This window comes from Cydia fagiglandana, chromosome 11, assembly GCF_963556715.1.
Source record: "Cydia fagiglandana chromosome 11, ilCydFagi1.1, whole genome shotgun sequence".
Taxonomy (NCBI): Eukaryota; Metazoa; Arthropoda; class Insecta; order Lepidoptera; family Tortricidae; genus Cydia; species Cydia fagiglandana.
In genome coordinates this window covers 1,352,158-1,370,092 of record NC_085942.1, presented here as the reverse complement: position 1 = coordinate 1,370,092, position 17,935 = coordinate 1,352,158, and the positions used below count along the sequence as shown (strand labels likewise).

General features: G+C 37.6%; 1 protein-coding gene across 1 annotated transcript in view; it reads right to left on the bottom strand.

The window, feature by feature from the left end:
* LOC134668783 (uncharacterized) overlaps window positions 1-17,935 on the bottom strand; it is a 205,760-nt gene that overhangs the window by 115,427 nt on the left and 72,398 nt on the right. Inside the window, exon 2 of the mRNA XM_063526242.1 lies at window positions 4,904-4,943. The gene's annotated coding sequence lies outside the window, so the exon portion shown is untranslated. The remainder of the gene's footprint in view (window positions 1-4,903; window positions 4,944-17,935) is intronic.

The following is a 17,935-nucleotide window of genomic DNA, read 5'->3' as shown; positions in this document are numbered from 1 at the left end:
TGTTGTATGGGAGCCCCACTTAAATATTTATTTTAATCTATTTTTACTTTTAGTATTTGTTGTTATAGCGGCAACAGAAATACATCATCTGTGATTCAACTGTCACGATTTCTGAGATACAGCCTGGTGACATATAGACTGGCAGACAGACGGACAGTGGAGTCTTAGTAATAGGGTCCCGTTTTCCGATCCCTAAAAACCTTTATCAACGTATTTACTATTTTGGCCCATCCTGTAAACCAGTATAAGCGAAGCGGGTAAGACCCGCTATACGCTCCTCTTATCACAACCGTCACACCCTTATCCAATACTGATGTCTTCCTAGCACCTAAACTCTTAATGAACCGATAAGTGAACGACAATAAATCGGGATAATGAGACTGTATGTAAATGTGGTCGTGAATTCGCGGCGTGGCGGAAACGCACGAATATAATGGCTCCTCTACACGATGGGCCAACGCCGGCCACTCCAGGGGACGCATTTATGCGTTAGAGGGAGCAAGTGATATTGCTGTCTCATTCTACCGCACGCCGGTCACTCCAAGGGACGCAGCCATGCGGTAGAATGAGATAGCAATATCACTTGCACCCTCTAACGCATAAATGCGTCCCTTGGAGTGGCCGGCGTTGGCCCATCGTGTAGAGGAGCCATAACTGTAGGAGAGGATGTTCTGTTTTTATTGGGGATGACTATGTTAATTTATCCTCTAGCTAGACCGGCCGGCGTATTAAAATAAGATAACAGTCACTTTTTAACACCGTGGTAGAAAGTGACGGACACCGTTTTATCACGCTGTCACGTAGTCAAGAACGACCATCATATCCGTACAGTAGTTCTTTAGGCCATTTTCACTTAAGTTGTGTTTAAATCGCGACTTAAGTTGGGTTTAAGTACGTCTAATCGTCACTTTTCTGACAAAATGTACGGGGTTTGACATTGACCGTCAGTTTTGTGACGATTGCCAACCGGCCGTTAAGGGGCCCACTGATTAACAGACCGCCGGGCGGTATCGGCCTGTCAGTTAGAAAAAAATTTTGACAGTTCCGAACAACTGACAGGCCGACACCGTGCGGCGGACTGTTAATCAGTGGGCCCCTTTAATGGTGCATAGTTAAGAGATAAACGCCCTTAATGGCTCCTCTACACGATGGGCCAGCGCCGGCCACTCCTACGGACGCATTTATGCGTTAGAGGGTGCAAGTGATATTGCTATCTCATTCTACCGCATGGCTGCGTCCCTTGGAGTGACCGGCGTTGGCCCATCGTGTAGAGGAGCCATAAGGGCGTGAAGCCAGGGATACCTGTGTGTGTAATCAACTAATCATTAATATGAACTCTCCTTCTGACACCTGAAAAACACAAATACAAACTAAGGGCTTATAGTAACAACCTACGCAATAGCAATTAACACACAAAACCTATTCACTGATCAAAAGACCCAATCATTTGAAAATATATGAAAACCTCATACAAAAGGCTTGAAAGAATTAAAATATAATTCACGATCAATAATAACTCACAAAACCAACAAAACTATAATAAAAAGAACACACATCAGTACTGAAAAAGAAAAAAAACCACTTTCATTCAAAAGTAAACTTTATCTAGTTGCAATAGAGTTGAATTTGAAATTGTATGTTGATGAGATTTAAAGCTTTTTAATATCGATAGTGAAGCGTCGCTTCTCTTTGTACAGCACTATTTTATAGTTAATTAGGAGTAAAAGAAAATGTGTAACAACACTAGCTTAACAAAAGATACATCTTGTAAGTTGTAAAGGACGACTGACACTGTCAATTCATTTTAATAATTTAATTGTTTCATAATTTAATAATTCACGTCATATGAAAATGTGGCCGTATCGTTACCATGGAGATATGTCCACATCGTGACACTTTTTCGTGCATGCTACCGGTGTTCATCGATTTATAAGACGTTATCACGTCAAAAATACAGTTTAAACATATTACTTTAATTATAATTTTTTATATCGAGGAAAGAAAAAATGAAGGAACTGTCATGGGGATCATTTTTCGTCGCGAGGGGTACTCTTGTAATGCCAGTATCCCCCCTCCTTAAAGCGTAAAGCTGCGCCGACACAGATCCGTATCGAGGTGCATACTTTTTTACAAATAAATTAATTTTAATTGAAACGTCACTCAGACCGCGCGTGCTCATCTTATCTTTTATCTTTTTCTATCTTATTCTCAAAACGGACCATCTCACTCACTCATCATAACCAGTTTAGTTTTGCCCTTTAATTACGTATATGTTCTTAGGACCTGGAGGTCAAGTATTCTGGACTATAATGCTGTATGAATGAAATTTGTATAGAGATGCGATAGTAGGATATTCTAAGAATGCTTCTGTAGTTATGTGTGAGTTAAATCTAGTGATCTCGATAGAGAGAATATTATTTTTATGGTTATTTGAGAATACATAGTGTAGAAACCATCATCTTATTGATGTTACAGGCCAATGATGATGAGTGTAGAAAAGGCTTTAATGCTAAGGATTTTAATAATGTTTACCCCCAAAACAGTTTATCAAAGGTTAAAAATTAGTTATGAGTACGTACAGTCAAGGAATTTAAATTCCGACCCATTTCGTACTTTGTCACAGTGACAACCGTATGAGGTCTCTAGCGGCTTTCATATTGATTGTCACTGTGACAAAGTACGAAATGGGTCGGAATTTAAATTCCTTGACTGTACCTATACTTTGTATCTTTAGGTATTTAAATAAAAGTAAACAAAATCTACCCTCAAATGGCTTCTTAAGCCGGTTGAGGGTATAGTTGAAAACATAACATGATCAAATAATGTAGTCAGGTCGTTCAGTGACTGATCCAGACGGTTTTGTACGTAGGCTGTTCCATAAGTCTTGCAATGGAAGGAATCTAACAAGCTTTGACATGTATGACTGAGCGTATGGTTATTTGCCACTAATTACAAGTTCTTACATGATGTGTTTGTTGAGCCTGCCAGCAGTGATAGTCGGTAAATAGATCGAAACAATCGTGAAAAGGGTAACCGCGAGTACAGAGTGATTTTCTATTATAATTTCAAACGTGGATTATCTTACCAAGAGTGCCACGAGGAAATGTTCGGTGCCTTTGGTAAAGAGTGCCCTTCCCTTTCTACCGTATTCAGGTGGTACAAGGAATTTCAAAGAGGCAACTATAATTTAGACGACGACGAAAGACCGGGCCGACCCTTTACAAGCAGGACCCAAGAAAACATAGACGCTGTTAGAAAACTGATAACTATTAATAGGCGAATTAAGTGCAGGCAGATTGAGGAGATTCTCCACATTAGTGCATCAACACTTAATTCAATTTTACACGAAGACCTAAAAGTTAAAAAGTTATGTTCTCTCTGGGTCCCTCATCTGGGCAGTTGGCATTTTCACCATGATAACGCTCCTGCTCATCGTGCGATCAGAACTCAGGAGTTTTTGGAGCAATCGGGGCTTACTGTGCTGTACCATCCGTCTTATAGCCCCGACCTTGCACCGTGCGATTTTGGTCTCTTCCCGCTGATCAAGGGCCAATTAAAAGGACGATGGTTTGCAACTGATGACGAGCTATTGAGTGCATGGGATGAAGCCTGCGCCAGTGTCACAAAGGAGCGGTGGAAGATCATGTTTGATACATGGTTGGAACGCATGCATAAGTGTATTAACAGTGATGGTTTTCATTTTGAAAAAGCTTAATAAGAAGTTACACTTTTGCAAGACTTATGGAATAACCTACGTAAGTATTATTTTTTATTTTTTCTTCAATATATGAGCTAAATATTAAATAAAATCTTATTAAAATATATTAAGTAAATTTGATGAATATAATTTCGCACAGCATAATTATATGTAGGTATACCTAAGTATCGCCTATAGTGAGGAAATAGCCTTCTGGGCACCTTGGGCGCATTTTTTATCTGTAGATTTTTGTAGGTACTTAGTACCTAAGTCTAAGCCTATTATGTTTCTTTATTTTTCCGTTGTAAGTAAATAAAAAAAAACATATACATAAGTTTGAACATACTTAATTATATACATTGTAATACTGTTATTAAGTCTTAACAAACTAATAATTTTACCGAAGGCTACAATTTTATCCAGCTAAAGAGAATTTACGGCTCGATTACATAGCTAACTTAGCATATAACTTGATGAAGTACAGCCATTATTATGATAATAATAACTATTAAATATACCTTTTACGCGGCAATACAAACATTCATAACTAACGGCATACTAAACATATCCTTATTACTACGTCATAAAGTTACTATTCCAATAACCGTTTTGTTTATGTAGCGACATAATTACGATTATAGACCTAAGTACTAAGTAATAAGGTAGCTATTAATAGTACCTATTTATTATGCTATGTAATCTATTATCTTAGTATATTTACGATTATCGAGGCAGGCGTCCTTGGTAGACCATTCCTTGGTTCAGTCGCCGTCAGATATATGGGAGCGGCCGAGGCACTCAAAAATATCTGAACATGCACTCGAACTCCTTGACAATAGAGGCGTGTTCAGATATTAGTGAGCGCCTTGGCCGCTCCGATATATCTGATGGCGACTGTTCTTGTGTTTTAAAGAAAGGTAGTAAAGTTGCGAGTAATGTTAGAGAGATAAGACCTTTTGGAATGAGCGGTTTAGATTCCCTAGCTAGGAAACCATGTTGTTAACTTTGTATATAAAGTTGACAATGTATCTAATTTGTGACAGAATGGAATAAATTATCAACTACTCGGGAGCCAATAGAATTGTTTTAAATTAAATCAAATTATTTTATTATGTAAGAATCTTGATATGTGTTTTGAATTATGTGGCTACACTACTATACGTAAATTATAAACTGAAATAGCCATAGCCCATAATAATTATTTACCTTAAAATGGTTAGCAGAACGAGATTTCGGCCGTGCCTGCCTGAACTGAAACAAAAGAAATTCTGTCATAAATTTGTGTATTTACTTCATCATCATCTCAGCCATAAGACGTCCACTGCTGAACATAGGCCTCCCCCTTTTTTGGGGGGTGAATGCCATAATCGCCACGCTTGGCAGGCGGGTTGGCGATCGCAGTCGAGTACACCGAATTTGAGAGACGCTGCTGCCCGTCCACCGGTGGTCTTGGACGTGATTTAAGGACATACTCGGGTCCTGGACGTAGTTTAAGGACATACCCGGGACCAGGTCATAAATATGTGTATTTACTAAAATAGGAAGTAGATAGGGTAATTTTCCAGTAACTGGTCACCGACCAATAACTGGCCACCCTAAACTAAAAATGAATTCTATTCACCTATACATAAAACATAAATCATTTTAGTATAAGGTTCCAATAAATGGCCAGCCTTTAATAACTAAGCCACCTTATACTAAATAAAATTAATTCTGTCTATAGATGAATAGAATTCATTTATTTTAGGGTGGCCAGTTACTAGCTGGTTGCCAGTTGCATTTTATCCACAAGAGTGGAAAAGCAATGATTTGGATTGGTAATATTTAATAACGTTCATTTCGATATGATTTGTAATATTTTCTCAATTATTACCTATTTTCCTCGCGTTGGTGTGGTGAAATTGAAATTGTAAACACGTCATTTTTATTTTTACTTATTTTATCCGAACTATTCATTCATACTTACAGCGAATTATTTTTACCATAAACTAGAGTAATGGGCACTTCTCCAATAATAAAGAGCAGGGGAATAACAATACAGACCATTACCGGACAGATTGAAATACAAGGGGCAGACCCGTTGTTAGTCTAGATATCTAGGTATTGCTGCGGGCTGCATAAAATACAACAGCTTAGTTACTATAAGAAAAACGCTTAGCTTTTTACTTTTATTTAGCTTCGCCGTGAATATTTTGTTTTATCTTACTACTTACATATAAACTACTTTCTAGTATTCGGTTCGGCTGTGGAGTAAGTACTTTCTTTATTACGACTGTCATCGATTAGATCAAAACTATGGTAGGTAAGGAAATCAATAATCTTTATGTATCAAAAAGTGTCCATCAAAAACGTTAAACGGCGCCACAATGCATCGCGAACCAATTTTTGACGGTCTCTTAGTCTTGTCGGTGTCGATAGTGACCCCGCCTATGAAGCAGGAGGTCCCGGGTTTGAATCCCGATAAGAGCATTTTTTGTTTTTAGGGTTCCGTACCTCAAAAGGAAAAAACGGAACCCTTACAGGATCACTCGTGCGTCTGTCTGTCTGTCTGTCTGTCTGTCCGTCTGTCACAGCCGATTTTCTCCGGAACTACTGGACCAATTAAGTTGAAATTTGGTACACATATGTAAGTTTGTGACCCAAATACGGACATGTAACGTAAACAAATGAATTTTAAACATAGGGGCCACTTTTGGGGGTAATGAGAAAATTAAAAAATAAAATTTTTCAAACTATATCATGTTACATATCAAATGAAAGAACTTATTGTAAGGATCTCAAATATATTTTTTTTATAATTTTCGAATAAACAATTTAGAAGTAATTCAAGAAAATAGGCAAAAAATGACCATTCCCCCACCCTTATCTCCGAAACTACTAGGTCTCAAATTAAAAAAAAAATACATAAAATAGGTCTATATCTATAGATGACAGGAAAACCTATTAGAAATGTACAGTCAAGCGTGAGACGGACTTAATTACTTAGTTTTTGATCCGACCCCTACGGATTTATAAAGAGATTTCACTGACGTTTCACATAAAAAATACATTGTTAAAAAGGTTTACTAATGTGTTGCAGAATGATTTTTGACATATTTTTGTATCGCATAATGTTACTTGGCAGAAATGTCGCTTGGCAGAATTACCTTTCCCATGTATCATTTAGCATACAATCATTTCGCAGAGTTGTAAAATCCAGAACCATATTTTGGCATACTGTTGATGATCATAATAGTCTTTTAAACGAGTTCACAGATAAATGTATTGCATAATATTTAGGTACCTAGCATAAAGTTATCAAAATGCTTTAAAGTTAAACAGATAACCTAACCTAACCCACTTTTCTGGTGGCCGTTCGTTTTGTATGAGGTCGCAGTTCTTGGTTCTAACCTAACCTAACCCACTTTTCTGGGAGCCGTTCGTTTTATACAGGAGGCCGCAGTTACAACCTAACATAATCTTCTTATCTGGCACAGGTTCAATTTTGTTTGGGGGTCACAGTTCTTACTTAACGTAATCCACTTTTCTGCAAGTAGAAAAACATTATGCCATAATAAAAGTATGCTGCAGGATGATAATGGTACATAAAATAATGCTAAACCAAAGTCAGCAAAAGTAATCTTCTGCTACATAATATGCTGAAAAATGTATTGTATGATTAGTAATAATAATGCAAAGTAATATTTATACCTAATTATCATTCTACTAAAAGTGTTTCTGCGATACATGTTATGCGAAGTGTATTTCTGACAAACAATATTATGCCAGTAGAGGGGAACCCTGTTAAAAATTGTGTAATATACGGAACCCTTGCAACGCGAGTCCGACTCGCACTTGGCCGGTTTTTTTATTAAGTACATACATTTGTTCATTCGTCATGCACTGTAGCGCCTCCTATTTAATGTTTTTGACGGACACTTTTTGATTCATGAAGGTTGATTTCTTTACTCTACCTTCCATAAAAAAACTGTTACTTACATGTTTTTTTTGAGATCCAACAGCTATAACATTAACATAGAAGTTATAGTAGATAAAGGAAGCCAATTATAGGAACTCACAGGTAGTAACATAATACTATTTTTAACCGACTTCAATTTCATAGAAGGAGGTTCTGTATTCGGTTGTGGCTATTTTTTTGTCATCTTGGCAAGACTCCTAGTGCAGTGTGTGCATCCGGCCAATAGATATGTGGTGTTTTCTTGTTAAACCTTCGCGCTGTTTATATCTGTGGCAGGCATCTAGCGCAGGTCGTATCTCTAGGCGGTCGTTACGCCGCTATATATCGGAATAAAGGTGTTTACGCCCACACATTCTTAACCTTCGCCTTACACGACCACCACTGGTCAGTTTATAATATAACTACTTATGCATTTATATGAGAAATCATATGCAAATATTCAGGGACTTTAGAATCAAAGGATTTTATAAAAACCCAGCAACATGACAGAAATGTAAGACTTTGACTCTCATTGCTGGGGATTGACATATCTAGAGACGGGCCTTATGGGCACTAAGAATGGTGTTAGTACAGCGGTGTCACTCGAATTGGAGCCAATCGTGCAGTCTAACGCCACAACGCGATTGGTTGATGAGTTCGCATCACGCGCGTGATTGGTCGCAACTGGTTGCGTTAGACTTCGTGGCATGACGATAGATCATAGTCTAATAAAACATGGTCTTCTCTTCCCAGAGTGACACAGGCCTACGCCACACTAACATGGCCGCTATATATAGCGCTATCGCATATTATCATATAGCGCTGTCGCATGATGACGTAGGCTTGTGTCATTCAGGTGACCTAGAAAAGACGGGAAGAGTACCAGGCGGAGTATATTATTATACCACGGATTGGCTCGAATTCGTGAGTGACACCGCTGAACTAGCACCATTTTTAGTGCCCGTAAAGCCCGTCTCTAGATTTTATGTCAATGCCCAGCAATAAGAGTCAAGGTCTTACATTTCCCATATACTTACAGCATGTATTTTTGTTCCGACTACATATTTTAAGCTTTAAAAGAATTAACTTTACACAAAATGTTATTCACAAAATATACATTAGGAAAATCGCGAATGTACTAATAAATATTAATTTAAATGTAGCGTCACTAATATAGCGAAAGTTACAGGTGCGTCTGCGGTTACCTAAAGTATAATACAAAAACAAATTACCGTAATAAAAATACTCTATTACTTAAACGATAAGTTTCAATTTCCTTTGAAATAAGTATAAAGCTTTGTCGCTCAAAACAAAACGCAGGTGGCACACGCTTCCCACGAAAATATACTAATCACGTTATTTAAATAAATAAACGACAATCAAAAATTAACCTTACTCTAATACATTTAAAGTGCATTTTTGATTAGCGATCATTTCACGCTAGTTCGAATCAACCACAATTACTGTTTTTTTATGAACATCCCTACAATCAAAATTAGACTCTAATTGTATAAGCTTAAGGTTTATTTCAGCTTAGAAGTTGTGTAAGATAAGCTAGTCGGTATCTAAGGCGGTTTAGAATCGTGCAAAAACGCAATGAGATCATCAGCGAGTGTCATTTAGATGCAACGTGGAGTGATCTCTGAGGGCCTACCGCGAACGACGTACGTGTTGCCTCTCTGTCGCACTTGTAAATTTGTACATAAGTGTGACAAAGGCAACACGTAGGTAGACCCTAGTTAATGAAGGAATGTCGATCTGATGCCGATAGAAGATTTGAGAAGTGCTCGTTTCTTTCGTTTAATCACAAGTGCTTTATCTCGGTAGTTATACTATACGCAAACTGACGACTGAGGTTGTAAAACATCTCATTCATACTTGTATAGTCGTAGCAAGAGTGAAAGAGATGTAGATATGATCTTGATGCTTATTTATAGGTGCGGAAAGGAGCCTCGAAACGAGTAACGAGAGAATTGCGAGTGTTTTACAACTAGAGTTAAACATTATCTTTATCTGTACCGCACAACCGTTTACAAGGAATATGTGAGGACATAAAAAATAATTATTTATAACATTAATCTTCTTCTACCTAACGTTATCCCGGTCTCTGCCAGGGTCCGCTTTCCTACTTGCCTTTCTCCACTTTGCGCGATCCTTAGGGTCAAACGCGAAAACAGAGATTCGTAAATTACGGGGGTCTTTCTCTTTTACTCCAATGAAGGCGTAATTAGAGTGACAGAGAAAAATGCCCGCACTTCCGAACTTAGATTTTCGCGGTTATAGTCCTGGGCGTCCTCTCGCGTGAGCCCGTTCACGCTCACATCGGCTTTCACGACATCGAGCCATCGCTTTTTTGGCCTGCCCTGGGCTATAACCGTGAAAATCGAAGTTCGCAAATTGCGGGGATTTTTCTCTGTCACTCTAATTACGCCTTCGTTGGAGTAAAAGAGAAAGATCCCCGCAATTTGCGAATTTCGGTTTTCGCGGTAGCCGCCCTGGGTTCGGGGGCCGTCAAGGGCTAGGTGGTTAAGGCATATGTATTATAACAATAATAATAGGCCTTTATCACCTGTGTCAGATGTTTTAAGCAGCATCCTGGTTACTATACTTGCGTTCGTGGCTGTAAAGCCCTATACGAGAGAGGAGCCCACGGCCACACACGCGGCAGGTGTATGCTCCCCCAGGTGGGCGAGGGTTGAAGGCCTGCTCGTGGCGCCTCATGCGTTTTTCTTTTAATGAGGAAAACCAGGCATCGTCGTGCTTGGATTGACCATCGTGAATAGCACGACGCCTCACGAGTCGGTCTTCGGCCAGTTTCTGCCATTGGTTACATGAGATGTTAAAGGCATATGTATTATAACATAACATTAATATTAAACTCAAAAAATTCTCAGGCTAAACACTGATGAAAAAAATATCTGAAGCATCATGTGTAAAAACCATTGTTCGACATTTTTATTTCAAAAAAATCCTTACATAATTTGGATACACAAATCTAACTACAATAACAGTAAAATTTTGTCATGGTATGTACGTAAAACTGTAGTTTATAAGGAAAACGTTCACATTGTGAACGCAAAAAACGACAATTGAGGTTAAATCACAGCATCTCTTAATCCGTGTAATACAAACAGCAACGCCTGATTTACACGATTTCAGTAAAGCAGTTTATTACACAAAGCTAGTACATAACACAGACAGACACATTATGTGGAAGTGTTTTTTCCACCCGGCGTATTATAGTTTAGTTTAGTTTAGTTTATTTATTTCATAATTCACAGTATAAATTATTCTTATGCTAATCTATATGAATTTACATTATGATCGTCAATAATTTAGCATGCAAACGTAATTATAAAATGTCAACAATGATAATCAAATTATGAAAACTAACAAATTAATTGATCAATTTATTTATAGATTACTTTATCCATCTTTATCTACGTGATAACTGTCTCTTTTTAACACCGTGGGATAGAATTTATCACGCTCGTAGACAAGAAAGACCATCATACCCGTACAGCAGGCCTATTATGGATGGCTTTATACACGTGACAAAGTATCCGTCAGTTTTTGACAGAGCTCGATTGAAAGTGACTAATATCATTTTATCACGCTGTCACGTAGACAAGAACGACCATCATACTCGTACAGCAGGCCTATTATGGATGACTTTATCCACGTGACAAAATATCCGTCAGTTTTTAACAGAGCTCTATTGAAAGTGACGGATATCGTTTTATCACGCTGTCACGTAGACAAGAACGACCATCATACCCGTACAGGTTACCTTTAAGGAATGGAGAGCGATAAATACCTGCTTAATTTTAGTCAATCTAAGATTTGTACATGACGACAAAGAACCCTTACTTATATAACTAAATATGTATACAAAGCATTAGGTTCACAGACATATATAAAGCAAAGCGCTCGACACAAGTGAGGTCCAAGCGTTCATACAAACGTCATTAAATATGAACACCTAAACGCGGCATCATCGGTATCAAAAACACAGCGAAAAATTAACCACCGCTTGTGACCCCGGACCATTTACTTGAGAATATCGTTCCCATGTTCGTCTGTGGCCATGAGTAAGCCCATTCATAAAAAAAAAAGTTCTGAATAAATTTTAATATAAGAACGAAAACTTCAATTGTATGGGAGCTTTTGTATGGGAGGGTTCAATTGTATGGGAGGGTTTTTGGCAGCAGGTCGTGTGACTCATAATCGGCATCAACAACTCTGAACGGAAATAAGAACTACCGCTTGTGACCCCAGATGTTGCGATAACCCGCAATCGGACCGTTTACCTACTTGAAATATTGTTCTGAATACACCGTTAATCTACGTGGGAGCTTTTATGCTTTGTCGTAATTCGTAAACGGTTTAATGAGGGAATTACGAATTCTTACATACTGTTGGTATGTGTTCTGTGAAACTTTCCAAAAATTTACGAGAACTTGCAATTTCTCGGACGTTATGGAGTGGAGTTTATTTAAGCTAAATTATACTTACTGGATAACCGTTATTTACATACTAACGTCTTATAGTGAGGTTAAATATTTCGATTTATGGTAACATTTCATAATCAAAATAGCGGCTTAACTCTCGCGAATTGAGACTAACGGCCCAATTCGAACTTTAAGGTACGTCAATTAATAGATCTAGAAACGATATGGATTAGATATGTCAGTGTCAAATATGACGTTTCTTCAAATAAAAACGTCACTTCTAAAACTAAATGTGATGATCATAAATCGGTTACAAGCACAACAAACCGTACAGTATACCCACAGTAAGAAAAACTGTTAAAATCATACGAATTATGTACGGTCAACATATCACGTCTCTAACCGTAAGCAAAACGTCTGGATCTCGTTAAAATCCGATATCATAAAATACCGAATCGACGTACGGTATCCGCTTTCGACATATTGAATGTACAGGATGTCCTAGAAAGTTTAGAATCTAAACTTTGGATCAAACGAATAGTGTAGCACAGCCCTTAGTTTCCACACAGACCTGTAGACACACCCTCATACACACGTCTGTGAACCCCCTAATCTTCATACACTCACCATTCATCACATTCATTCAACCAATCACTCAATCGTTCTAGGTTAACTCAATATTGTGTCTAGGGTTAGCCTTAGTTTGTAGTTTGGATTAGGTACTAGTTGTAAGTAGTTTCTTACTAAATGTTAGACTAAAGGATGACTCACGTTAGACCGGGCCGTGTCCGGGCCGGAGCTTCCGGCGCTTACTGTTCTATGACATGACAGGCGATCACGTGACGCTTTCCATAGAAAACGATGCGCCGGAAGCTCCGGCCCGGACACGGCCCGATCTAACGTGAGTTATCCTTAATTGTAACAGCTCTGATATTTAATTATAATTTGGTTCCCCGCGATACAGGCATTGCCTATAGTCCGTTTTTTTTAGCATTAGAAAGAAGTTCGCAGAAGTTCGCTTGTGGTTCTAAATCTGGCACTTTTAGCGGTAACAATTTGAAGTAAATTATATGTATTGACCAAGCTACATTAGATAATTCAATAATTATTAACAATTAACGAGCCTGATAAAAACTGCACGCTTGCTTCTGCGGAGTTCTTTCTAATGCTAAAAAAAACGAACTATAGTGCGGAGACCCCTGGTATATCTGTAACCTTTGCTGAAATAAATGATCTTTATTCCTATTCTTATTCTAATCACCTCGCGTGCGCCATGCTGGCAGTCCGATTCCGTTTGCCTGTTGAGATGCACAACACACACACACGCGACCCTTACGATAATTTTCCGTGAGTGATCTCTTCTATAGTTATTTTGTGTAAATCACAGGACCCCTTTTGACCATCCCCAGTTACAATAGGTTATTAGTGTTAGACCAAGGAAAGTTTGCAGCGATTTTGCTAGCCCACGCAGCGTAAGTGTTATTTATACGTCATAATTTCATAGAAGTTTGACGTTTAAACTGACACTTGCACTGCGTGGGCTATCAAAATCGCTGCACACTATTCTTGGTCTAACCTTAGGTATACCTAGAGGTATAGTGCGACATAAAATAGTAGAAATTAAATAAAATGGAACTAAACAATTTCCATATTAAATTGTTGCCATGTTTAAGCATTTTACATTTGAGATAATTGACAAAAAAGTATTTTGATACATTTGAACAACCTGTAGATCTCCAATTATTTTTTTAACAAGATATCTACGATTTTATTTCTATCTAATTGAATGTTATGCCCTTTTAAATAAATTGGATTCGATAGAGCCATTCGACTTTATGATAATTTCCACCGGCTTGTACAGTCGCCATCAGATATATCGGAGCGGCCAAGGTGTTCACAATATCTGAACGCGCACTCTAATGCCTTGACAATAGAGGCGTGTTCAGATATTTGTGAACACCTTGGCTGCTCCGATATATCTGATGGCGACTGTAAGAAACAATAAGCCCCCATTCGCACGACAGCTTTTTCAACGCGCGTTAAAAATGCGCTTAAATATGTCCGCACTCTAAATTCGATTTAACGGCCAAGGCTTAAAGTCGAAAATCCAATAACGCTTAATAAAAAGCGCCACCGCACCGCCATCGTGTGAATAAATACACAATGTATCCATTTGTGCAATTCGAACGCTTTTTTAACGCGCGTTGAAAAAGCTGTCGTGCGAATGTGGGCTAAGTACTAAGTAGGTAGAATTAGATCTCAAAAATGTCTCGGTAAATTAGTTTTGGTTAAATAATACCATAGTCCATAATATATTATTAAATATATTGCCTTAATATTTTAAAAAAAGTACTCTGTAAAAACCCGAAAACATGAAGTTTATTTAATAGGGTTTACCCTATAGGGTAAATGTAATAATAAGCGGTAAGAGTGCGGTGACGCAACGGATAGCCGCGGTCAGGCGCCGTTACCCTAGGTAATTAATATCAGAGGAAATATCGTGGTTCTAGCGTAGATCAAATAGCTTTGTCAACAAGCCATATTAGTGTAACCTTAACATAACCCCCGTAATAATATGATTTAAATATGATCTAGAGTTAGACCAAGAAAATTCTGCAGTGATTTTGATAGCCCACGCAGTGCAAGTGTTATTTACACGTCATAATTTCATTCCCTAATTTTAGTACTTTATCCGTATGTTAAAACCTAAATTATATGATGAAAGTCTTAGAAAAATGTATCCAAATTGTTAACTTTGGTAATGTCTACAGAAATGACGCCATATCGCGTTTGGAATGACATTGACAGAGACGATTATCGACATTCAATGATTTCGGTCCGTCAATCTGCTGTCTAAACATCGTATTGACATAACAGTGGCGTTTCCTGCGTCCGCAATACTGTTTACTTATACACACGTATTACTTACCATTCATACATATACAAGGTGTATCAGAGCTACAACCGCGAAAATCGAAGTTCGCAAATTGCGGGCATTTTTCTCTGTCACTCTAATTACGCCTTCATTGGAGTAAAAGGGAAAGATCCCCGCAATTTGCGAAAATCTGCTTACGCGGTAGCCACTCAGAGGCGAATCAAGGTGTAGAAAAAAATGTTTTGGTGAAGATTGTGCAGAGCGGCTACCGCGAAGACCGAAATTCGCAAATTGCGGGGATCTTTCTCTTCTACGCCAATGAAAGCGTAATTAGAGTGACAGAGAAAAATCCCCGCAGTTTGCGAACTTCGAATTTCGCGGTTATAGCCCAGGCTTCTTGAGATGATTAATGTTACAGAGGCGCCTGTTTATTTATATGATATTTCTAAACGAGTAAATGTTGATTTATCAATATTTTCTTTATCACCCATTGACATAACTTAGTTACACTTATTCACGATAAATTAGTAGGTAGCATTTACAATCATCAAATGGTAGGTAATGGGTAACCTAAATAATCCAATTAATATGGATAACAGTAAAAAGTGTAATCATATATATTTAACGCATGTGCAATTATATGTATTTGTATATATCCTTGTTTATATATATATGTATATATATCTATCTATGTATTTAGTGTCATAAGGTATAACATAATTATATGTATATAGTAGGTATTTAGAATGTTGATATTTTACTTCGCTCAAAAGTTACGTTTTTTCTGTTTATTTCTCACTGCACCCACATGGACGCTTTTCTGTTTCGCCCTATGGTTGACTGGTAGAGAATGCCTATACCGGCATTAAGTCCGTCTGTTATACTTTTTGTATGTGCAATAAAGTTTAAATAAATAAATATATTTCTTGCAAACTTTTTTACTGTTGTCTCCAGAGGGCATCGCTCAGATTTGCAAGAGCGATAGAGAGCCAGATAATCGAGTTTTAAGGATGACTCATGTTAGTCATGTTAGACCGGGCTGAGTCTGGGCCGGAGCTTCCGGCGCATCGTTTTCTATGAAAAGCATCACGTGATCGCTTGTCATGTCATAGAGAAGTAAGCCCCAGAAGCTCCGGCCCGTACACGGCCCGGTCTAACAGAGTCATTTTATTTTTTATTTTCTTTCATCCTTTACGCAGTAGGCCTCAGGCTGCCGATACAAAATAACAGAATTAGGTTATTCAACAATAAGTTATTACGGAATTAAAAAAGTTCGATACATATAGATGTTGTTTTAAAATTTCCTAGTTAACCTACACACGCTGTATGCCGTATACATTGTGTACTTCCGCGGAGTAATGTGATTAGCGTTATTTTTCTCGAGCCCCCGCTAATAAGGCCGACATTGGGTTTGTATGTATGTAGTTAGTCGACATTGTATGGAGTTATGTCATGAAGGACAGTCGTGTGGGTGCAACGGTAGTTACATATTATTAGGTACCTATTACTTATGATAGCGTTATTATTATTATTACTCTGTACAGTGTGTTCAAGGATTTGTCACCCATTTTGAGGTCATTTATGTCACATTATGTAATTTCTCCAAAATACCTGCAGGTATTTGTAATGTTTTCATATCACGATAATAGTATACTTCGTTTTTTTTAGCATTAGAAATAAGGTAAACAATCTTGATGTGTCTTTTTATTGAAAAACACGTTTATAAAATAAGTCACGGCAAATATGTAACAATTATGAATCTAATACGATCATTTATATTCTTCTGCTTTCATAAGTAATAGTTACTGATTTATAAATAGTGTTTTTCAATTAAAAGACATGTCAAGATCGCTTTCCTTCTTGCAAGTTCTTTCTAATGCTAAAAAAAACGAACTTCTTTAGGTAAAGTTTGCTTTTCGTTTAATTACATTATTACGAGACTTTCATCTATCAATTTATTTACCTGATATCAGGATTAATTTAGCACTCACTGACGCGCTTGGACATACCTGTAACAAATAAAAAATAAGTTTATTTAATTTACCTTAATACAATTCATTTATTTATATTTATTTAAAATTATCGATCAAAAGGCAATTAGGCTGCGTTTCGATTTAGATATCAACTAGTTCTCTTTTGCAGCGCAATTCAGGCAACCAATGTCCTATTACGTTAGATAGAGAGATATCTATTAGATGTGAATTGGATCTCTAAGTCATATCCTGTGGAAATCGTTCAAGAGTATCTCCAGAATCGCGCAAATATCAAATTTGACGGGTTAGATCATAAACATATCGTTATCGTATCTTGGTGATGTCTAAAAGATATCTAATAGATGGTTATTTCAAAATCCGAATCGGGCTCCTAGTCGTATGGCACATGTACGAAACGCAGCCTAATGTGTCAGTGATATAACTATTTGAACTCAAGCATTACGCTATAAGGCCAGTCTCATAGAATTCCCATTAAAAAGCAATAAACGCAATAAAAATATAAATGAAAGGTCACATGCAAAAATATACAATAGCAAATCGAAAGTAAACAATTTTCAACGATGAAATTGTATTTTTTTTCACATACAAAACTTTCAATTTCTTCAAGTTTCGCTTTCCTCGCTATTGTATAAAGCTAGCGTGATGTCAATTCATTTTTTCCGAGAAAAAGTTTATGCTTCGGTAAAAAGCGACGTCTAGTTGAGAGGTGTCAAATTTATATGGCGATTACTTTTCTCTACCCGTAAATTCATTCGATAGCGTGACGGTACGCGTTCGCGTTAAGTGTCATTTTGTATGGGATTTTGAGTTTCCAAAACGTCCTGCTTGGCGCGCTGTTCAAAATCCCATACAAAAATAGACATAACGCAAACACACATTACGCTATCTAATAAAATTTACACTAAGGGTATTCGTTAATTGGGTTGTAGGTTTCTATTTGATTTAGATATACAGGGTGTCCCAGAATTCGACGTCAAGCCG